Genomic DNA, 24,373 nt, shown 5'->3' with positions numbered 1-24,373 from the left:
GCTATTTGTCAATCAGGTTAGTTCTGCAGTAAACGTAATAGGAAGAAAAATACCTTGTATAGGAGGCAGGAAAGCATGCAATTTAAGCGAATACCCAGCTGTTTATTAAAATTTGCATTTTCACCTAGATGAGCTGATGAGTCTATAGGTGTAAAGTGGTTGTCTCACTATGACAAGCCCTACTTGAAAAGAAGCCAGTGGTAGTTGCTGTGGGCCACACATTTTTGCAGAGGGAATACAGTATTGCATAGTATTCAATCAAATAAATGGTCATCCATTGTCATATACAGACAGCCCAGGTCCACAAGGGTGGAAGTCACTGATACTCTAAGCTATCTTTGAACTTGTTTAATAAAGAATCAACCATCACAACAACATAGTCTCAGTGCTCTTACAGTAAAAAAGTCCCACCTATGGTGACGGCGAAACCTTTTTTCCTTTAGATGTAGAGGAAGCCTCCTTGCCATGGTTTTTAAAACAGAATAACCCCAGGTTTGATCTGTTTTGGTAGTGTAAACCATTCATTCCTTTAGTTACCTTTGTTGGCCTCTTCTGTTGATGCTCCAGTTCAGCTATGTTCTTCTTATGTACAAGTGCTTAGCATTGTGCACAATATTCCATGTCCGATCTGACTAGTGCTTTGGATAGAAGCATCTGTCTGACACTGGTTGCTCAAGTTGAATTTGCTGTCCACTAATATCTGTCCAAGTCATTTTCAGTGGAAGTATTACCCAGTATTTTGTTACCTAGTACATAATTGTATATTTTCTTTTCTTGGCCCAATTTTCACCTTACATTTTTGGGGGCTACACTATTGATGACCTGTCCTCAGGTACCAATAGTTGACCAGTGGGTATCTTCCACTCAGGATCCCCACCTCTGACCTGACTGAAGTGACAGCAGCACTTGGTTTAGCGCCGATGTCACCCCAGTCCTGAGCTTTTGAGTCTGAATCAATGAGTTGGAGTCAGAGTCCCATTTTGGTTGAGTTACGTTAGAAATGTACTGACTCCGGCTTATAAAAAAATACATAGCTTTATATATATATTATACATTTGTTATAATTAATTAAATGCAGAATTTCTTGCATATTTCCTTTCATAGGAATGTAGGAAAGTTTTAAAATGTCCTATAAATATATATTCTTTTCATCTAAGCCCCTATGTACCAAGAACGTTGATTACTAGGATGTGGAACGTAGGATGTATCTTGAATATTTTATCATAGTGGTGATGAAAAGCCGGATGCTACCATTTTAATACAGTAAAGTTGTCACTTAAAAAACATGTCATATATGAAGGAGTTAGAGCCTGGGAAAATTGAGGAGTCGGAGTCCGAGGTCTGGCTTACCCACTCCACAGCCCTGACTACATTGTATAGTAGCTTTGTCTGGTATTGCAGCTCAATCCAATTCACTTGAAAAGGACTGAGCTGATCTCAGGCACATGACTGATGGATGTGTCATTACACGCATGAGGAGAGGCTAGTGTGCTAACCCAAGCACCACAACCTCTTCAATCAGCTGATAGGCAGGGAACTGAGCGGCAAACCCCAGCTGATCAACTATTGATGATCAATCCTGAGGATAGATCATCAATAGTTTATTTTGGAAAACCCTTTAATTTGCCATTTCTCCACCCAATCCTCCAGCTTCTCTCAATTCTGTAATATTATATTATCCTGCTTTGCATTGATTATTTCATAGAGCTAAGTATCATCTGCAGATATTAAAACTTTACTCTGTAATCCCTCAGAAGAAGACCCAATACTAACCTATCAATAGTGTGAAAGCTAATGTGAGGACATTTGCACCAGGTTTTGGGTGTTATCGGGGGTGCCAATAAGAATCCAGCAAAGCCAGGGCTCAGAACAGAATCCTAACCCCCTATTAAAAAAATGCCTCTGCCATATAAGAAGCAGCATCACTAGGACACTTTCCACAGATTAAATGGAAGGATCCAGACAAGTTATTCCAGATGTACAACGTAAGAACATTTTAACTAATGCTGGTAAGTGAAAACTGAAAGTCATATTTACTTTTCGTTTTGCAGATGATCCCGTCTCTGCCGGAGTCACATCGTCACGACAAGATCTCATGCTGTACATTGATCATCTATCCAACCTTTGCCTAGAGTGAGAACCCCAGAACTTTGATCTAAAATGGGCCAGTTAGGGAATGAGGAACAGGGGGAGGAGATGGAAGACATCTGATAAAACAAGGAGCAACATTTAACACCAGAGCAGGTAAATGGGTGGTAAGTTTATGGTTAATTTGAGAATGACATTTTAGATATAGTATCTTATCACTTGTGCCTAGTTTTTCTAAATATATATGATCTATTGATCTACAATGCATGGTCTACTCTAAGTTCTAGTGTGTTGTACCAGGTCAGTATAGATTATTGCTACTTAATACTAAGATAGTCAAGCAAAGCTGTGAGTTGTAATGTGAGTTTAGACTAGAAAGCTCGGATTCCTGTGGTTATCTTCTTTTCCTGCAACGTTTCTCAAATATTCTTAGGACAACTTGCATGCACTACATGCTTGAAATGTATCCTTACAACTGGAAGGCCATTCTTGCATTATTGAAGTCGTTCATGATTGATTTTGATAGAATTTTTCGGTTTATTGTTTTGTACAATCAAATCTTTTTATGATACCAATTTGTTTTACTACATGAGTACATTAGCTTCCAATATTTACTGATACTTAAGGGCTTTCCAAGAAAACATTAGGATAGGCACCCCATTGTGTCATCAGTGGGGATTTGACTCTTGGGACCCCATTGAATCAGCTGAGAAAAGTGCCCAGCAAGTTTTGTGACCCCTTAAATGTTCCAGACACCGTGGTGCAGTTATTGGTATGTACTGGGGCTCAGGCTGAGGCTTGTCCCTTTCCTCGAGGCCAGTACTTTGTTCCAGGTCTTTACAAGAAGTGAGAGGCTTACCTCAGTTTGAGAAGCCGTTTGTGTCAGGATGAGAGTCATAGCGCTCTTTGCCTCATAGGTAGGAAGCAAGGGCAGTAGACTTTTGTGGCTGGGTTCGGCCCACGCCAAAGTCAGGTTTGGTGGAGACTTGAATACTCAATAGTAAGCTCACAGGATAGCTGGCCACTGAAGACTCCTCAGAAAGCTTTCGTAGAAATACTTGTCAGACATTTTGTTGCTTGCTGAAGAAAACTTTATTAACAAGAGCACAATGGCCAAGTGTGGGCCGTAAACTATTTATTAACCTGTATACCGAGCTGTTAAAGTTCAACTGTAATTAAAGTCCTTCTTTTCCTTGGAACTAGCAACTGTGAATCCTAGGTATCAGTTTATTGTACGCAATATTAACAGTCTTGTAAACAGTGGACCAACCATGATTCGTCCGTATTACGGCATATCAAGCAGTAAGGCCTATCAATTCTAGGAGTGGTTCTTTGTAACTGAATGCTTATAGAACTGAGCCTGGAGAGTCCAGAAGAGCAACAGAATCAAATTCTGCAATACAGCAGCAGGTAGTGTTAATGCCCTTGGGGCTTCACTAAAGCAGTCCGTCGCAAATCCTGTTCATAGGACTCTATAACTCCATAGCACCAGGAGCTTCTTCATTCCCCACCACCCAGCTCACATCTCGCTGATCTGAAGACCATTCCGAGATTGAGCACCAAGAGCCTTCTATTTTCCAAACCCTCTCCCTCTTAAGGATAAAAAGGACATTCTAACCAGCTGACCAGTGGAGGTCCTGACCAATCACCTGTTCATGACCTAAGGATAGGGTCATCAAAGGATATTGCTAGAAAGCCTCTGAGGATGTTGTCAAACGTGCAAGTTTTTCTTCAGGTTTTTTTATGCAGTGTTTGAAGCCAAAATCAGGTGTCCATTGTAAAATGAGACAAAATTTAACTTTTTGAGGAAAGGGAAGGAATACCACATGGGAAGGAATTGTGACACCACTTGTAAGAGCTCTTAGACACTTGTGTTAGTGTGGACTAGTGGGAGTATTTTAACTTTCCCGCTATGCGGTGAGCTGAGGGAGGACTTCAGTTGCAAGCACATGCTGCAGTCACTTGCATCCAAAAGCAGTATTTCCTTACGAAGAAAGGTTCAATGGAATCGCTAAGGAACGGGTTGCCTTTTGATGGAGCCCTTTAAACCTGTGTTCATTTACAATATTATTGCATAGAAGCATTTAATTCAGCAATGAACAATGCTGCCCTTAGACACAGTGCACCCACACATGTATATACTGACTACTCAGCGCCAAAAACATCATCTACACATTGCACTAGAGGAAGCTCCCGATGTTATTGGCACAGTTGTATTAAACATCATTTAACATTGTGGTTTCACACCTAGAAGCATTTGAAATTCTCTTTGAGCTGCATCATCATTGCTTCCAATATACTTCCTACAATATTTGGGTAAGCCAAGAAAATCAAGATTTTTACCACTTCTTGCCCTGTTGATGTTTAGAGTCAAATAAATATTGTCAAAAAATGTTTTTCAGTATTTTAAGGGGTCTTTTGCAAAAATTTAAATTGTCCCTCTTCCTGGTGCTGATTTATGCCAAAGCACTTTCATCTCTAGAAAGAAGAGGCCACTGCTTGTTGACCTTCACTTCCATCTGTAGTGAAAAAATAGGTCATTGTGACCTTTAGACCCATCCACTCTGTTTTTGCTTGTTCATAACATTCATGGGAGAAAAGGGATAAAGCCAACCTGAGCTTTGGTTCTCATTTTCTAAGGGCTTTATAGTATGCACTTTTACATTTGTGCATATACTTATAACTAAATTACTGATCCTAGGTCTAGATCAGTGTTCCCCAAACTTCAGTCCCCCCCCTTCAACAGGTCATGTTTTCAGTCTCTCCACAGTATTGCCCAGGTGATGTAATTATTGTTAATGCCTCAGACATTTCCACAGGTGTTCTCTCTATAGGATATCCTCAAATCATGACCTGTTGGGGAGTCATAAGGACTGGGGTTTAGAAAACACTGACCTGGATGGGCAATAAAAAATCTTTAGGTTGTACTACATGAAAATTAAAAATCTGGGAATGAAGACTTTACAGCCTCTCAACCCTTCACTACAGTTAAGCCCAGTATATCCAGGGTTTCTAGACATTTTTTTACATATACATAATGGTGATATGCTATCATTACAAGTGCAGAGTAAAGAACGTGTTAGGAGACCGTTGAGGGCGAAAGATTAAGCTAAAGCTCTCGCCATGCACAAAGCATACTGGATTTTGACTCTGGGGACACAGGCAACAAGAAGATTGAATTATAGTACAAATCTCATGTATATTTATTAATTTGTTCATTGGGTACTTTTTCTTTATTTCTTTTTTTGAATTCAGAATATTAATACTTTTTTTCATAACTTTGATTTGTTCTGGTTCCTGTTTTTCTTTTTTCATTTATTTTCATTTTTCTTTTTTTTCGCTTTCCCTCCCTTTTCCACTCCTTCTACTCTCCTCTCCTTCCCTTTTCTTCCCCTTCCTCCCCTTTGTGTGTGTCATTTTGGCTCATTTATAAAGTTCTTAGTGTCCATTTAACATCTAGTTATGATTAAGCACCCGAGGGGTCTGAAACGCGTAAACGATGGTGTTTTTATCCTTGGCTGTATATACCATGTTTTTAATCTTTTCCAAATAAAGTATGGACCTTTAGAAGGCTGAATAATTTAATGCTGGAGCTACCCTTAGAGTCATCTGTTAAAGGGGTTGTCCCGCGCCGAAACGGGTTTTTTTTTTTTTTAAACCCCCCCCCCCCGTTCGGCGCGAGACAACCCCGATGCAGGGGTTAAAAAAACAACCCCCACAGCGCTTACCTGAATCCCGGCGGTCCGGCGTCTTCATACTCACCTGCTGAAGATGGCCGCCGGGATCCTCTGTCTCCATGGACCGCAGGGCTTCTGTGCGGTCCATTGCCGATTCCAGCCTCCTGATTGGCTGGAATCGGCACGTGACGGGGCGGAGCTACACGGAGCTACACGGAGCCCCATAGAGAAGAGGAGAAGACCCGGACTGCGCAAGCGCGGCTAATTTGGCCATCGGAGGGCGAAAATTAGTCGGCACCATGGAGACGAGGACGCCAGCAACGGAGCAGGTAAGTATAAAACTTTTTATAACTTCTGTATGGCTCATAATTAATGCACAATGTATATTACAAAGTGCATTATTATGGCCATGCAGAAGTGTATAGACCCACTTGCTGCCTCGGGACAACCCCTTTAAGGATAATCATCTGTTAGTGACTACAAAAAGGGTTTGTCAAACAGGAAAACATGGTATGTCCATGCAGTACATAAACTGCCCATTCATTTCAATATGCTGTGTATGAAAATGGGAGATATTACAGTGCCTTTTAGAAGGTAGCTTTTCTACAGGTCAATGTCCGACCTTTTAACAGGCCTTGTAAGATGACTGGGAATATAAGCCAAAACCAGAGTTTTGAGAAGGAAATGTAAACCATGTACAGACAACTGTTGCAGGGTTTTTGACCATTGTCAGTATACAGTAGGTTTCTGGTTCGCTGAGTGAGAGGTCTAGGACTTGTTGGAAAGCTACCTTCTAATAGGTGGAGCTGCCAAGGTGTTGCGACACATTTTCGAGAGGAGCACTGCATGGCCTTTTAAGTCTTCTCTGGCCTACTAGATGATCTTTTCAAGGAGAAACTGAACCAATACACAACGTGTAAAGCTGTATTTTCCCTGTAGTGGCACTGCAGAAGAATTGAATACTTGCTGCCAAGTTCCCCAACAGATTATAGCTAACTGCTCAGGATCCCAGCTATGGAACAACGTTATATAATTTGTTTTTCAAGACATTGTCTATTTTAGCATGGCTTTTCTTATTATCATGTTTCTTCCAAAAGAAACCCTATGACATCTGATTGCATGCCCACGGCAGCCAGGTGCCATATCTAATATATACATTTAATCAATGTTAGTCCATTGATAAAAGTGGGTGGTTTGTCACACCTGCTTCTACACCTGGGCCTCTAGCAACACTGATTTCCCCCAATTTGCATAAAAATGTATAGGATCTGTCAAATTTGTGGCACACACAAAGCACAAATTAGCTAGGTATGCTTATTTTTGGAAAACATCCAGTACCCAGAGAAAAAGACATACCTTGGCACCTGATCTGTTCTTTCTAATGTATCAATACCATAAATAATTATACAGTCATACCCATTGATCTTTATAGGTGATGGGAGTTTGGCTTTGTAACTTTTTCTTTAAGCAGATGCTGTTATATAACTGACGCTACTTTGTCTTATCCCTGTGTTACTTCACAGTACAATTTTTTTTCAAGCATATGTCCGTATTTAAAAAACACATAGTTTTTGTATAGATACAATTTACAGTTGACTTACTTCTTAATGGTTTCCTTTATTTTCCTGTACTCTACCCCAGAGTTATATTAGCCCTCATCATAATCCATGGCCTCTCTCACAATTCTTCTTGCTATTGGACACAGACGACAGGCTTGTTGACAGATGTAAAAGCTTAACTGGGCTCCTGTAATGCAGTGGAACTATTTGTTTTTCCTATATTTTTTACTGTATAGTGTCTGCTGTAAAGTTGACAATGGCCTCCCTCACACAGGCGTTTGCAGTAAACGCAGCATTTTTAAACGCTGCGTTGACTGAGATTTCAGCAGCGCTGGCATGCATTATGCCAGCATTTTGGCTGCGTTTTCAGCACAGCTGATAATGCAACCAAGGAAGCTGAAAAAACAAAAATCAAATACTTACCTAGTAGGTGTCATCAGCCATCCCTGCAGGCTTCCTGACACTTGTCTGTGCCTGCAGAGCATCTCTTGCTGGTAATGGGGTTTCAAGACCATGCCTCCAGCAAGAGATTGCTCTGATTGGCTGAGCCACGAGCCAGTCATTCATTGAATGGCTGTGATTGGTGCATCCAGCGCTGGCTGTGATTGGTGCTGGATTAGCCAATCAGAGCAATCTCTTCCTGGAGGTGCGGTCTTCTAACTCTGTCACTAGCAAAATATCCTCTGATAAGTGCTCGAAGCCCCCAAAAGCAGCCTCAGGAACCCGACGGCGGCAGCATCACCCATTCAATAGGCGACGTGGGGCTGAAAACGGCCAAAGAACATGCATTACTGTAAAAGCGTTGACGCTTTTGTGAAGCGTTTTGACGCTTGCTTGAACAGCCCCATTGAAATGAATGGGAGCGTTGTACAGCGTTTAGTGTTGCGCTAAAATGTCTCTGTAAGGGAGGCCTAAGGGTGGCTTTACACGGGTGAACTCTTAGCCAGAAAAATCACTCAAATGGTCAGTTTTGACTAGTAGTTGTCCCGTGTAAATATGGAACCTGACTGGGTACTGGGTGAGAAATCACCTATTAGTCACTTTGTTTCAGCTCACTGAAAGTGAAGCAGCTAATTATCGACTCTTACATAGTATGAACAGGCAATCGTTCATCATTGAACAGCTGCCTGTTCACAGTCAGTGGAGCGGACAGGCAGCCCAAAGAGATCTCCGGTGCGCTCCACCTCCATTCACTGCATGACTACTGCTCCTGTGTGAAAGCTCACGAGCGACAGTTTTTGAGATGACTGTTAGGCCCTTATGTGCTCAACAGTCGTCCCGTATGAAAGCCACCCCAACTCCAGAATGTAAATTGAGCCATCAAAGAAATGTTGGATTCTTCGTGGTCTGAAGGCTGTAATTTTTGGAATGCAGCTCTCCACTACAATGTAGGCTGTAACTCAGGATCGGGGTCTCAACACTGCCTGATGCCTTGTCTTCATATATCTTTTCAGAAAATTCCCATATTTGTAAAGTCAGTATTTGCCTGAGGAATACATATTTTGCGGGCATTAGAGCAGTCTATGAAATGATGGTGAATTTGAGTGAGGGAAAGGTTTTTATTCTAATGCAACATCTTCACCATTTTGGAACTCAATGGGAATCCATGTTGTTGTTCAAATGGTGCAGATTGTAACCCTTTGCAATCCAATTTTGGATTCAGGGTTTCCTAGGGGGCTTTCTCTTTCTGCCATTATACAATGGCGTCCTCTGCTGGGTAGAGCCAGTACAGTGGTATGGGACATGCTGGAGAGGCCCTCGACAACAGAGCGGCCAGTAATCTATAGTAAGAATACCCTGCCGGACGTTTTCCAACATGAGAGCTGTACAGCCTTCAATCAGAATGTCTTCAGACGCCAGACAGTGGATTGGAAAGGGTTAAACTCTACATGTCAATTCTTGATATGGTTTCCACACTGAATAGCTGTACTTGAATTTGCCCCATTGATTGAGACTAAATCTATGTGCAGATCTACATTCAAATCTGCCATGGAACTCCATGGCTCGACCTTAGATTTCTCTTGCAGATTATTGTGGCAGATCCATATCGGAAAAAATCTGACATGGATCTACTTAAGAAAACTATTTGTGAACATTTCCTAGTCAGTCCAAGGATATACATACCACATGTGCAACTTGTGCAGTTGTCGATGTGGGCAAGCGGCACAATGTGACCCTAAAAAGAAAAATATTATATTTCTCTACTCTCTATTACATTGAGTGCCAATGGTTCAGTGTCTATAGATTACCACTGGACTAGCACATTGGTGAGGGACTTTCTGGAGAGCCATGATGAGTATGATCCATGACTTGCACTTTGTTTACATTAAATATCAGTTGGAAAGCAAGGACCCTCATATTTTCCTGACATGGGAACCCTCCACTTTCTATCTCCGCCCTAAAGTTAACCCATAGGTGGGATTCTCACGATTACGATGGCTGAGCCTTCAACAGCTGACACTTTAGAAGTAGACAACTTTAGGATCTACCAGAAACTGTCTGTAAACAGGAGAGATTATGTTCAGAGCCGCTGCCATAAATACCTCAAATAACAGACTAGTTATAAAGGTTTGATTCTGTCCAGCAGGCATCTGGGATTTTATCATTCTCTCCAGATAAGACGGTTCTGTTTTTCATGTATATAATATCGTCACTTGTTCACCAGCCAGTTTTCTCCAGTACACTTTGCTAACAAGTAACCTTAGATTTTCTGAGAGACACCTGTGTGGCAGGTTGTGTGTCTCAATAATGCGAATTCGTATCTGTTGCTGTCATCATCTGAAATTTCAGTTGTACAAACGTTTGGCACAAGTCGGACAAAAACTGCGGCCATGTTGTCTAGGCAAAAAAAAAATGATGACAAATTAGTCTAGCAGATCTTTTCTCATTACAATTCAGGATAGGTTACTATAGATTGGAATGTGTTGCACCAAGAAGAGTCCATTATACGTTTTGCTCGCGGTGGTGAGACAGGAACTTTCAGGCATAGTTTCGGTGTGTTTTGTACCCACCAAATGTAGATGAAGAAAGATGGAGAGGTTCTAGGACAAGAAAGGTGCACAGATGTTCTGATACAAATCACTGCCGGCTGCCAATGCACATTGGATCTCTGTTTTCATGGTCCATTGAACCTAGACGGAAAAACAATTACAGACTGGAGAGTTGTGCTAAGCTGTTTGAGTGGATGCCATAGTGTAAAGAAATACATTAAACCGTAATACGTCCCATTTCTTTTATTCCAGATGCTTCATATATGCAATCTGACACAAAAACATTGAGAGGATCATTAGAATTAATTCTAAGAAAAAAAGAGTCAGATTGTATTGTCCTGACTATCACAAGCTGAAAGGAAACCATTTACGGCCATCATGAATTCTTAGGATTAGACCGATTACAAGTCTATGTTGGAAAGTTGGATATTATACTGTGTTTGATACTTGATAACCAGTATCTTTTTATTTTTAGGTCCAGCCTTTTAGGCATTCCACATTTTACTATTTTACAAATACAAATGGGATGATATCCCTGCATAGTGTGGAGAACAAAATCGACATGCAAAGATAATCTTTCAAATGATTGATTTAACATTCTTTTTGCATGAAGTGTTTAAGGCCATTAACACTTTATAATCTTCATTTGCATGTAAAAGGGCCTTCAGAAACTGCTTTTGAAACTTAGCATGTGATTAATCACACGCCCAGCTGTGCACACAGCTGCAGTGATCTTCTCGCGGCTGCCGGCAAGTTACAATGTTATCTGCTGGCTCTCTGCCGAGATAACAGCCTGCTGTCTACTGAGAGATAAGTGTGTGTGCTTTATCTCCAGTAGCTGAACGACGGATTTTAAGTTCATCTTAAAATCATCGTTCAAATAAAAAGTGCACAATGCCCGCATTTAAGATTATCGCTTGTTTGAACATAATTTTGAGCGATAATCGCTATGTGTAAATGGGCCTTTAGACACTTATGGGATTGGCTTATTTCCTCGTGAACAAAGGGCTGGTAATGTTGAAAACCAACATGCCTGATCCTTGTTTTCCCTGACAGCAGTCGTTGGGGAAATGTCAGGCTGCCCCAGGGCTGGCCTTAGGTTGTATAGTGTCCTGAGCACTCTAGTACCCTATATTAATATCCACCCTTATGGTGGACCACAAGGTGCCTAAATAATGCAGTAATACAGTATACACATAACGTTGGTGTAAGGTAGTCAAATAACCCTGACATACAGTTGCATACAAAAAACTAATCCATAAACTATGGAATGTAGCTGGATCTAGGTCAGCTAACATCCCTTTCAAATGGGGAGTATGTGAGATTGGAGGTACAAGGCTTGGTCGCCTAAGCACATTGGTATCCCTTTTTTCAGTAACCAGTGAAGTGCCCAGTGTAACTGCACAGGATTTACGTTCTGGACATGAACTGAATCCATACACAGTAGATATACAGCTAATTCAGCAAAAATCTGTTGTCTCTCTGTCACACAGGTAGAATTTTTCAGTCAGGACGCAGTGGAATTTGCCGCTGCAGAAATCGCACGAAAATCTGCAAAGTTAAATGCGGATTTTAATGCGGTACTGCAGGCAGATTAAAGCCGTATTCAATTCTACAGCAAAAATCCAGCACTCTGAAAAATCCCTATAACAGGCATTATTCCAACGCGTTTTATATGGATTTTTTTCTGAGTGCTGGATCTTCGCTGCACTGAAATCTGAAGTGGACACCTAATTTGTGAATAGGAAATAACCCCCGACTCTAGACCTCCAGTGTGAATTTTGTAATTGTCATTTGGAAATTAGGATTAAGAATGAATTAATGGCTAATTTTTGCTTTATCCATTTTTTGTTTCTGTGACTTTTTTTTTTAACATTTTTTTTCTCTACAACCCCTGTGGAAATCAGCTTCAATGATCAAGCCACCCCTTACAGTCCCATAACCTATGGGGTCTTTAGATTCAAAGTATAGAGTAAAATAAAATTATTTAGAAAACGTCCCAGGAAATTGCCGCAATTGGACCCTTAATGTAAGCGAGCTGTTTATTAAAAGGAGTTACTTTGAAGAACAATATTCTAACTGCTATTTTTCTAGTCTCTTTTTCTATGGGGTTAATTGAGCATGTGTTGTCAATTAACATATTCTTGATTTATGGACTGAAGATACTGCATAGGTTACATGAATCGGATTGTGCCTTTTAATACTGTATTTTTAGACCATACACTGGTAACATTTATACTGTACGTCAGAAAATAAAAAGACCACCAACTTACCCACAATGCTCCTTTTTATATTTGCTAAAATGGAAAATAATTATGGAGCTTTGTGTGGTACTAAAACAACATTGTTACCATTTTATATGGTTTTTCTTTATGTGTGTCGTAAACGCCCCTTACTACTCAATCTCTGTATGGTAAACGTGTGCGGTTCTCTCCCTAATAGTCTATGGGAGTTACAGAACAAGCGCCGACCACCTCTTCGTTCACCCGGCATCTTCATGCAGCTATTGCCAGCTGTGTCTCCTGGTGGGGCACCATCTATCACATATTTATAGCCTACTTACCCCGCATTATAGGTAAGAGTATACCTATCTTACACATTTGATATGCCATAAATGTGGGGTAAGTGCAGGTCCCACCTCTGGTACCCTCTCGTCTTGGTAAAATTAGGGACCCACAACCCCCATTTGCCAAATCTGTGTGTCTGCTGATCCTATAGAATTTAGTGGAAAGATGTGTTGACTTGGTTTCTGCGCTCACAGTTGAAGTATAAGGCTGTATTTACATGGGCAATTTTTTTGTGTGATTTTCGAACCAAAAAATTTCACCAAAATTCCACAGAAATAGAACACATTGACTTAAGTGGGGATAGTCACATGGGCAATTTTTTTTTATCAGACTGACAGTTCAAGTACAATAATTCACAGCATGGCCTATTTTTGTTCATTTTTTTTTATAACAATTGCTCATTCACATCAATGAGTGCATAACAAAACACATTGCACTCACTTAATGCGATTTGAATCCATTTTTAACCCCTTGAGTGGCGGGTTTCCTACCACCCTGTCGTGCCCACCAGGGCAGGTTTTTTAAAATGGTCTAATCATTGAATTTCAACTAATTTTGCAGTTGCGTCTCAAGAGCCATAACTTTTTCATTTTTCTATTGACATGGCCATGTAAGGGCTTGCTTTTTGCGGGACAAGTTGTGATTTTTTTAAACAGGGGGGAGGAAAAAAAGAAATGGGGAAAAATGAAAAAAAGGGGCCATGTTATTAAGGGGTTAAATAATGTATTAACTTCCTTCTCTGGGTCATTACGACGCACACGGATACCACATGTGTGATTGTATTTTTGATTTTTTACAAAGTAAAGGGAGTGAAGTGTTTTTATTATTTTTTTAAATAATTTTTTTACTTTTGTTTTTTTTTGTACTTTTTTTTTTTTTGTCCCTTTAGGGGACTTCCACAGGGACCCATCAGGACCCCTGATCACATTCCGGGGGTCCGATGGTGACAGCCCTTTACATGCTGCAGTGACAGCCCTTTAGATGCTGCAGTCACATAGACTGCAGCATGTAAAGGGTTAACACAGCAGAGATCGGAGGTTTTCTCTGATCTCTGCTGTAAGAGCTGGTACCTAGCTGTCCTCTCACAGCCAAGCCCTAGCTCTCCCTGCCACAGAGACCATCGGCTTGCTTCTGACAAGCCGATGGTCTCTATGGCAACCTGTAAACAAAGCAGGAGATTGCCGGCATATCGGCAATATCTTCTGCTGGTTTTTCAAAGCCCTTGCTTTGTTCTCTGTGGGTCTGTGCAGGCAGAGCACAATGTCACAGCTTCTGGCATTGTGCTCTGCAGCTCCCATAGTGATACATAGCCCGGAAATCTTCCGGGCTATGTTGCTATGAGCAGTGGAGCTCGTCCCGGAAAATTTCCGGGCGTGCCACTCAAGGGGTTAAAGCATGCAACCATAAAAAAATGAAGAGACCCAGGAAGTGCAGAACCTATTCACTTACGCATTTTTATATGCGTGAAAAACAGATGCAAAAAGGAAGGAAATCATTTGTTAAAAATCGCAAAAAAAGATAATTGCATGAAAATCTGAAAAAAATCAGGCCAATTTTTCAGGACTGAAAAAAACCTGCTTGTATGCATGAGCCCTAAGGCTGTATTTACACGGCCGATATTCACGCACGAGTTCTGTATGATTGCAAGATCCACAGAAGAACTCATACGTAAAAAGAACTCATTATTTTCAGTGGTTTGGTTTACGTTTTTTGCTTACACCAATAGTGCAACATCTGAAAATCGGGAGGGTGAAAAAGATCCCACTTGCACAGCATGCTATTTGCATGCAATTGCAATGCATTTTTCGCATTTCAACTATTGGAACGATGTACAAATTTTTTTTTTCATGCATGTCAAAAATGCATAGGACAGCAATGCGAATTGCAGATTTTTAATGTAGAAACACAACACAGAAGTCTGAAAATATTGGGTTTGTAAGTGTGATATAGTTCTGATTGTCTCAAACTTATATCGCGCTCGCCCGTATAAATGCAGTCTAAGGCCTTAGTCAGACGGGTGTTTTTTCCCGCGATTTGCGGATCGCATGACGGATGTGCATGCGCAAATCGTGTGACCGGGGGCGAAAAATCGCGGGAAAAATCAGCACCTAGCCGCGTTTATGGTCGCAGCAAAACGCCCGTCTGACCGGAGTAAAATCGCTGTGCGCATCAAAATGCGCATGAAACTTAGACTGGCTGGAACTTTGTTTTGCGGGACTTTTTCACACCTTTTTCGCCGTGCACATCAAAATGCGCATGAAACTTAGCCTTCATACTACGACCACCTTGTCAGCCTTTGCCATTTCATTCAAGTTCTCACATCCTACAAGACTATGCACTCGCCAGATGTCGGTAGTACAGTGCGGTGTGCTCGCCAGCGAAAAAACGCAGCTAGCTGCAGTAAATGATTTTGGTGCGCACATAAAACGCCGAACGCAGATAGGCGCGATCTGCGAATCGTCGTGTCCTATAATTTATCGCATATCCGCATAAAAAGCGGACATGTAACCGATACCATAGCGAACCATTGGTTCTATATATGCGCAAATCGCTCGAAAAAACGCCCGTCTGACTAAGGCCTAAGGGAGTTACAGAAAGAGCTGTGCAAGCAGCACAGTGGTGGGACCCATATGGATATGCCACAATTGTATGAGTTAGGAATAATCCTTTCTAGCATCCCCAGACTTAGAGGTTGTAGTATTATCTGGTGGCCTCTGCTATAAATTGGCTGGTTCCCGAGTATCTCCTCCATGTTCTAAGAGGACTGCAGTGCTTCCTTGAGTAGCTTATCCGCACTGTGCATTGGTAGCCCATCATTAGTCTAAGAAACTTCATACTGCTCTCAGATTGGCCAGCCTTGCTTATGTGAGCAGCAACTGGCTTATTACAAAGCAGTAAGTAGTATCTTAGACTACTGATGCACAGTCCTCATCCAGTAGTCAGAGGAGTGCTGCATTCTAGAATACAGAAGAGAGGCCTGGAAAATGGCAGATGTACTGCAGAATGGCGAATCTATAATCAATTATAAGCACTATAAACTAAATTATGGTGCTTATAGTTTAGGTGATGGGAGTCCAAGGAGCCTCTTTTCATGCTCACCTGGTCCCTCACTCATGCAGTGTCACCTGGCAAAGTCAAGCGTGCGCACTAGGGTGACTCTTTTCAGAAGAGCACGCTCCCATAGGGATGAATGGCAGAGCAGACACAGTCTTTTGGAAAGAGTCACACTGGTGTGCGCACACTGACTTTGCTAGGGGAAACCACAGGAATGGGGGACACAGCTCCCCAGATTCCCCGTCACCTAAACTATAAGTATCATTACTTAGTTTATGGTGCTTATAGTTCATCCTAGGTTCCCTTTAAGTACATAATATTTAAAGGAACACTCAACTTTTAACAAATTTCTAACATTTTACCAATTTACTTAAAATGTTGAACTGCTTTGGAAATACTTTGCTTGACCTGTTTTGTATTGCTGTTTAATCATATTTTAATATCTTTACCAGCAGAACACTATAAGTAGAATACTGCTAGAATCTGTTCACTAGAGAGCAGTGCATTGTGGGAGATCAGATGACTGTTACACAGCGCTAAGCTGTTGGTCACATGACTGTCTGCAGTGTGTAGATAGACCGCGTACAAATTCCAGTACAAGTTTTGACTTTACTTTGGGTGTGAATGTAGAAGTAGCTCCTATACATTACAAAATAAGGACAGCTTCACACCGGGTGTATTTGCTACTGTTTTTGTGTACGTAAAATTTGCATGCACCATTCCCAGAGAATAGAACCCATTGACTTTAATGGTTTCGTTCACATTTCTTTTTTTTGCGCACATGGAAAAAATACAGCGAGCTCTACTATTCTGCACATTTGCGCACCAAAGCTCCCCATAGAAGTCTATGGTGGGTGTGCATATGTGCACATTATACTGTGCAAGTCCACGGAGAGAAGAACACATCTGGAACTAATTAGGCTAAATAGCCATTTAAATTGGGCGTAGTTGTGTCCCGTGCACAAAGGCCCTGTGAGCGCAAAAAGTACAGATAGATACCCCGATACGCACCTAAAAAAGCCTCGTTCTTAGCTCAAATATTTTGTGTCGAGTCGTGTGCAATTGTGCATACGCCCGTGTGGAGCTGTCCTGAGCATCAGAAAGTATTTATATATTTTCTGAATATTTTCTGTAAATTATAGCAGTGGACTTTCCCTTTAACTATTTTGCCGCTGGATGGTGCACAACCCTTGTAGTCACAAAAAGACAAAAGATTACTGCTGATTGAACATTTGAGGCGAGAGGCTTGGTTTTACACCATGCAAATTAAAGTATGTGCTTCTATTTAATCCGTCACTTGACGTTCCTCCCAGAAGGAAGAAGAATGACCGTTTTAAATATTTTCCACTAAGCTGCAGAACACAGTTGCAAATACCTTGTCCTCTCCACAGATGTACGTGATGTCTTTATTAGCCCACAAAGACCCTTTGCAGTGACAAGGAGATTTCGCTGGAGCACATCTTGTGAAACAATTACCAAATTATGCACAGAACCTTTATGTGGAAACGAACTGCTAGCACCGCGAAATGGAGAAAACACGGCGGAGCAGCTATGCTACTGCGTTGCAGTTTTCTTCCCTAAGGGCGCCTACCCACTGGCGTTGCCGATTTTCGTGCGTGAAAAACGCAGCATTTTTCGCGCGTTTTCCGCATGTTTTTCGCGGCTTTTTCGTTAATTTCCATTGACAATCATGGGTGCATTAAGAGAAAAATAAGGAGACATATGCAACTGACAGTTCCTATGTTAAAAATTGCAACGGACCGGAAAAAAAAACCCCAGTGGACAAAAGCACATTCTATACTAATTGCTCTTCAGAAAAAACGCAAAACGCAATTTAGCATCGCAGGAAAAAAAACGCCAGTGGGTAGGCGCCCTAAGACCGGAATCACACAATCATAAGCTCATTTACACGCACATTTGCGTATATTTGCAGAATGGACTTTGCATATTTGCGCAAGCAAGTACGTTTTTATTGTACTGTTTGCATGTGCAAATTGTGCGCATGCAAAAAAAACAAAAAAAGCACGCAATCCACTGAAATGGCCAAGTAGTGTAATCAGTTCAATATGTGCTCTTGTGCTCTGCACAAATATGCAGGAAAATAGAGCATGCTGCGGGGATTTTTGCATGACTCAAATGCGAACGTAAAATATGCAAATTTGAACAAAACCATTGAAATCGATGGGTTCTATTCTCGCAAATTAATTCTATATAATGCACCCTTCCCCACCGGAGAGCACCTGAGCAATTAGTGTCGTAGGCCTCTATCACACACGCACTTTTTTCCCCGATTACCGCAGCTTTTTTTCACGGTATAACGTTCCCGTTATTTTTAATGGAGCCTCTTAAACAGGCACTTGATTGTGTTGTTTTCCAGCGCCATGATTTTCAAGCACAGTCTGTTCTATTTTCCGTCATTTAGCACACCTTATCAATGATGGGGAGCTCTAAAGGCAGCGATGCTTCAATCGAAAACAAAGGTAAATTGTGCCAAAACGCCACGATCAAAAATGAGGCACTTTGACAAACACCTGTATGAAGGAGGGCTCACTGTACAAAGGTGCTAAAATGTTTCTGCCTGAATCTCCTGGTTTTTGATCTGTGCTTATCCTACCCAGCTTTGCCAGTTTCTCTTCTCCTGACTTGTTCATTGACCATGATGCTTCTGCTTGCTTCTTGACTATACCAGAATTCCATCTGACCTTGGCTGTGTTCATTGACTACTTCTCTGTCTACACCCTCTGAGACCGTGTTATAAAAGAGTTCCATCATACCTAACTTCAGCTCAGTTCTACAATTGCGCCCCTGTCTACACTTTCTGGTAACACATTACAGTATTCCTGACCAAGTAGGGTCAGTTGCCTCTTAACCAAGACTATTTGTGGAATAGCGGTCTGGAGTTTCCCGCAGTGAAGGCCAGAACCCAATTGGTGGAGGGATTGGCCCAAACCCTCAGATCTAGCCCTAAGTCAAATTAGTTTCCAGGCAAAGCAGATCCACGTCCACAGTCAATACATATGGAAAAGACTGTCATTGAGTAAGTTTGGAGGACGTTGGATGCCAGAGTGCTTATGTTAAATAATACCACATCTATCATATGATTCCTCTAATTATACAGGTTCGAACTGACCAGGGTATTTGGGCCCAAGTCGCAACATGAAAGAAGATCCTAAAGAAAACAACTCCATTAGGGTTGACTTTAGAGCCGATCACTTGCCACTAGATTCCATTTCTTATGAGTTGCTTCAGGAATAACCTATTAGTAGAGCTAAGTGAACATACTCTGCCAAGCTTGATGCTCGTTGGAGCATTAGTGTACTCGATTGTGCTCGTTACTCGAACGAGCATCAAGCCGCGTTCGACCCCGCCCCAGTTTTTGTCTCCTCCCCGCTGTGACGTGCCTGTTTTGGACCCTCCCCGCCGCGCAATTTTGGCAAATTTTTGGGTGGGCTGGCTGGAGAGAGAGAGAGTACGAACCTAGGGGGAAAAAAGCTCTGGACCCGGCGTCCCACATACGAAAATACTCGAGTCTCCCATTGTAGTCAATGGGGTTCATTACTCAAGTAGAGCTCTCAAATTTTACGAAAAGCTTGACTTGACTAATGCAGACTCGTGCATTTGAGTGCTCGCTCATCTCTACCTATTAGATTTTATTATGTCAAAAACTTGACGTCCACATATTCTGACTAGATGGAGCATGGACCCTCAGAATCATGTCCTTTGGTAGACCCAAGAAGCCCCATTGTAGAGTTGGCAGCATATACAAGCTGGAGATCTGCTTTAAAGCCGTAGTAAATATGTTTAAGCATCAGTAGCTGAACTGTGTCTGAGCCGTAGCTACAACATAGCCAATGAACCGCACAATCGTCTGGATGTTCATCTACATTCATAAAAAATCTATATAAATTTGTACATTCAGTTGTCAGGAAAATAAATGGTTTCTTTTGTTATGATAACTCAGTGGAGACACTGTAGAAACACTGGGGCTTTATTCTACAGAGACGCAGCCGGGGTGATGTTTTGACTGATTTTATCTGGTTGATTGGTCGGTCTTGTACATAATCCTAAACATTAATTCCCCATGAATGGATAGGCATCTAGATTTAACTGCCAATGCCTAAACAGCCCCAAGAAATCCACATAGCTACATGTTTCAGCAAACAGCTTGATTGTGGGAATTACAGGGAGGTAGCGGCTGACGTAACAGTATAGTCCAGCTATAATTGAGGAAAGTATGCGTCAGGCTAATTTGTGTAATGCCCTTAGTACTGAGCCCCATTGAGTGGTTCAGTAGGTGTATGGTTAGTGTGCTGTGCAATCATAACATGGGTTGTAGCTGTACTTTTAGAGTTTTTGATCTACTGCATGACTTGATAACATATGTTTTTTGTGTAAATTGAGTGTCATTAGCATGCACTTATATGAACCCAGGAAAGGGAATGGATTCATCTGCTGAAAGATAACATAAGGTGTATTTATATATAGGACATTTCCACCCAAGTATATCGGCAATTGCTTGAATGCACCCCTCTTTCTGGTTCTATTCTGTCAATGATGCCTTATTTTTGAACTCAAGGCAAAGTTCTTATGCAAGGAGAGACTTCTAGTGCAGTACGGTTGTTTTGGCAACACTACCACTTGAGTTGCGACAGTGTTTCGTGCCATCAAGGTATAGCTATAAAATATACAAATTTCTCCTAAGACAATTAATATTTCAAACATCCAAACTCCTGCACATAACTTTGGCAACTACCAACATATTCATTCAGTATACACTAAATGATCACTTTATTAAACATCCATCTAGTAGCACGTTGGACCCCTTTGGCATCCACCCACAGGTATCAGAAGACCAAAACTGTGCCAAGAAAATATCCACCACACCATTACTCCACCTCCACCAGACTGAAGTGTTGACACCTCACAGGAAGGGTTCATCAAATCATGTTGCTTATGCCAAATTCTGACCTTTCCATCAGCATGGTGCAACAGAAATCTGGATTCATCTGACCAGGCGATGTTTTTCCACTGCTCAGTGATCCAACTTTTGAGCTCTTTTGTCTACTGAAGTCTTGCCTTTCTGTAAGACAGCAATGATACTCAAACTGATCATCTGCTGCTATAGCCCATCTGTGCTAAGAAACTACGAGTTGTGTATTTGGACATGTCAGTTGGAGCACTAGCATTATATTAATTTAAAGTTTTCTTGGATGTATTCTGCCTGTTCATCAGAACCACGTCAGTTTCTAGGGAATTTGGCTAATAGGGCAAACATAAAAAAACACACTCCCCCTACCCTTAGTATACCAAAGCATTACAAAACCAATCAAATAATCACAATTGGGATGTCCATAGTGGGACTAAATAAATATCAGAATAAATGTTAATAAACTTAAAAAAAAAGAAAAATATACACAGTTGTAAAAAATAAAACTTTTTTTGTTTTATTTGGTAAAAGTGAAATTAAACCCTACACCAAGTGTCACTGCAATCATCATGACCAGTATAATTACCTCCGCATGTCAGTAAACTAAACCCACTATTCCACAACTAGTTTTACCATTAATAATAATATATAACAGCCCAATTATAATACCACACCATAATCCCATATTAAAAGATGATTGGGGAAGGCAAAAACAGTCACCCTAGGAGTCATTCATGACTCAGTGCTTGCACCAGGGTACTCTACCTTTTACCTACCTCCAGTGATGGCAGGTGATGTCCCCGTTCCTCAGTAATTCACTTTCCCTTTTCTTCTCCATCTGGCCCAGATCGCCATCATGACACAACTTGTCTCTGTATAATCCGACATACAGACATCTTTGACTCCTCAGTTTTCCTGCCACCTGACTTTGTTTTCAAAACCCTGTACATAATCTCCATGTCTATGGTGCCACAGACAGTTCTAATGCCACGTGCCCCACATAGTAATATGCCCTTTGTGCTCCCTGTAGGATTTACACAGTAAGTGTCAATTTTAGTGTCCCCCACACAGTAGTATGTCCCCTTTTATATGTCCTCTGTTCAGTAATAAAGCCCCTCATGGTCTCCATTTAGTAATCGTGTCCCTCACGATTACTCCCTTTTAATAAAAATTCCCCTCATAGCTTCTGTTTAGTGATAATAATTGCCCTCTCATAAGGCCCATTTAGACACAATGATTATCGCTCAAAATTGACTCAAAAGCCATCTTTTGAGCGATAACCATTGTGTCTACACGCGCGGACATCGTGCACTTTTCGTGCACTATTCGTTCATCGATGATTTCTAACAAGCTGGAAATCACCGGTATCTGTTATCAGCGCCGCACGGTGATTTTTTTTTAGCCAATGGTGCTAATAGTATTCCTTCAGCTGGTATCCCGCTGGTAGTTACAATATCCAATCAGCAACCCACGGCGCTCCTTAGATGGTGAGCATTGTAGAATCCCTTTTTACAGCACTGAGGCCACAAGAAAGTTTCTAAAAGTGTGGATTTCTGCAGACTCTGCAGCTCTATAAATCTTGCTGAACTGCAGCCCTGGCCAAATCAGCCAAAGGTCTCCCTCACACATGAACTCGGCAAAGTGACGCGATTTAAATCGCAGTGCTTTGTCGCGTCTCACTATTGTTTTTGCTCACAGCGATGCTGCGGCCAACCCCAGTTTTCAGCACTCCTCATCATTGATGAGGTGTGATAAACGGCCGGAAAAAAAAACAGACTCCGCTTGAAAATTCCGGCGCTAAAATGTGCCACAATCTAGCGGCTGTTTGAGAGGCACAACTGAAAACAATGGGAGCCTCTGACAACATTTCAGCGCAGCGCCAAATGCTGAAAAAAAATTGGCTGTGAGTAGGAGGCCTAAGGCCTCACGTTCACGAACGGCGTTGAATTGCGGAATCCGCAATCGGCACTCGCGCATGTGATCCGTTGTTCAAGTCACCCACTAAAAAACCATGGAGCGTTCTCACCTCCACACACACATGCGAATTTGACTTGAATTTGACCCCAAGGCACCATTGGGCTTGCGATTTTATTTCTTTTTCCACACAGATGATCCGCTGTGCATCCGCGCAGAAAAACCATTGAATTCACAATCGCCTGCAAGCATTTTAAATTACTTTCTGCAATGAATCGCAGGTCTTCCGCAGCAGAAATCCGTTTGCGGAATCTGCCACTGTCGCGTGCCTGAGGCCTAGGTATGAGCTTTTATGTACTGAGCTTGCCCCACAAAATGAAGTGAAAAAATATAAAAGTTTTAGAAGGGACACACTGAGCATGCTTGGAAAGGATGAACTACCATTTGCTGGGCTGCTTACATCTTCACATGTCAGAATTGGCTATATGTGGGAGGCACTCTGTACGATTGGCTTGAAGACCTGTCCTACATCGTTAGCTTTCTCTCCCATTGGCCGCTTAGTATGCAGTCTCTCAGTGGTTAGTCAAATGGGAGAATCCTTTCCTCATGTTCCTTCATTCCAGCCGAATGAATGCTGAATATACGCTTGTGTGAAGAAAGCCTAAAGCTCAGTATACAGCAGATTGCAGCAGCACTGAATGTTATATGTAGGTGGCGGGCTCAGCGCTCCCAGGTTTGCTTGGCAGGGGGTTGTATTTTTGATTTCTATGCCTCTTAGTACTTTAATTTAGTTCAATAAAATTTACATTTTAATAAGCCTCTTTAATCGGGGACTTCTTGCTCTTTGGCAAATTTGGTGTTAATTATTGACCCAATGGTTGTGACCCTAATGACATATCTGATTTTCTTTGATTCAGAGGAATAAAGATAATTCAGTATAAATTAATATTTAATTAGTTTGGATGTAGAAATAGGGGATCCAGACAATGTTGGACTGAGGTACTTGGAGCCCACCATAAAAGTTTCTGAAGTCCTATTTTCTCCTACAGCTGCATACGACAATTACATGTTTCCATTCATTTTCATTATATCCCAGGCCAAATCATCAACAATAAGTAATAGGATATTTAGGAGCTAGTGATTAACCCCAGCAGCTGTTGAACTTTACCGGCTCTGTTTTGGCTTTGATCATCTGGTGGGTCAGTCCAACCTTGGATTCAGATAACCCCTTTAGAGACTTTGTGGACCAGTTAGCATACTAAATTACTTAAAAGTGATAGGTTTGCTGCAGTGCCTGGTTAGTTTGCTATCTACTGGGGGTTATATACTATCCCTTTAACTAGATCTTGTAGGGATCAGACAGAAGTACTACTATCACTAATGAATTACGGTATATGAAATGTAATCATGTTTGCTTTGTCCACATGTATCAGCCAGCAGCTAGTTGGCTCCTACACAAAGTACATACCACACAATGCTTATTCTCATGGGTCCTTTGTGTCCACACTGTTGACTTCACATCGTATATTCAATAACTGGTGATAAATGCTAAATTGATCTCGTAAACAGTGACATTGTCATCTTTATGCACATAATA

The 24,373-nt window shown here is 41.4% G+C and overlaps 1 protein-coding gene across 1 annotated transcript in view; it reads left to right on the top strand.

The window, feature by feature from the left end:
- The window catches only part of ERC2 (ELKS/RAB6-interacting/CAST family member 2), a 991,327-nt gene that overhangs the window by 864,911 nt on the left and 102,043 nt on the right, over positions 1-24,373 (top strand). Inside the window, exon 17 of the mRNA XM_066594594.1 lies at positions 2,052-2,244. The gene's annotated coding sequence lies outside the window, so the exon portion shown is untranslated. The remainder of the gene's footprint in view (positions 1-2,051; positions 2,245-24,373) is intronic.

The sequence above is a fragment of the Eleutherodactylus coqui genome, chromosome 3 (genome assembly GCF_035609145.1).
Source record: "Eleutherodactylus coqui strain aEleCoq1 chromosome 3, aEleCoq1.hap1, whole genome shotgun sequence".
NCBI classification, from domain to species: Eukaryota; Metazoa; Chordata; class Amphibia; order Anura; family Eleutherodactylidae; genus Eleutherodactylus; species Eleutherodactylus coqui.
This window is presented reverse-complemented; position numbering and strand designations above follow the sequence as displayed.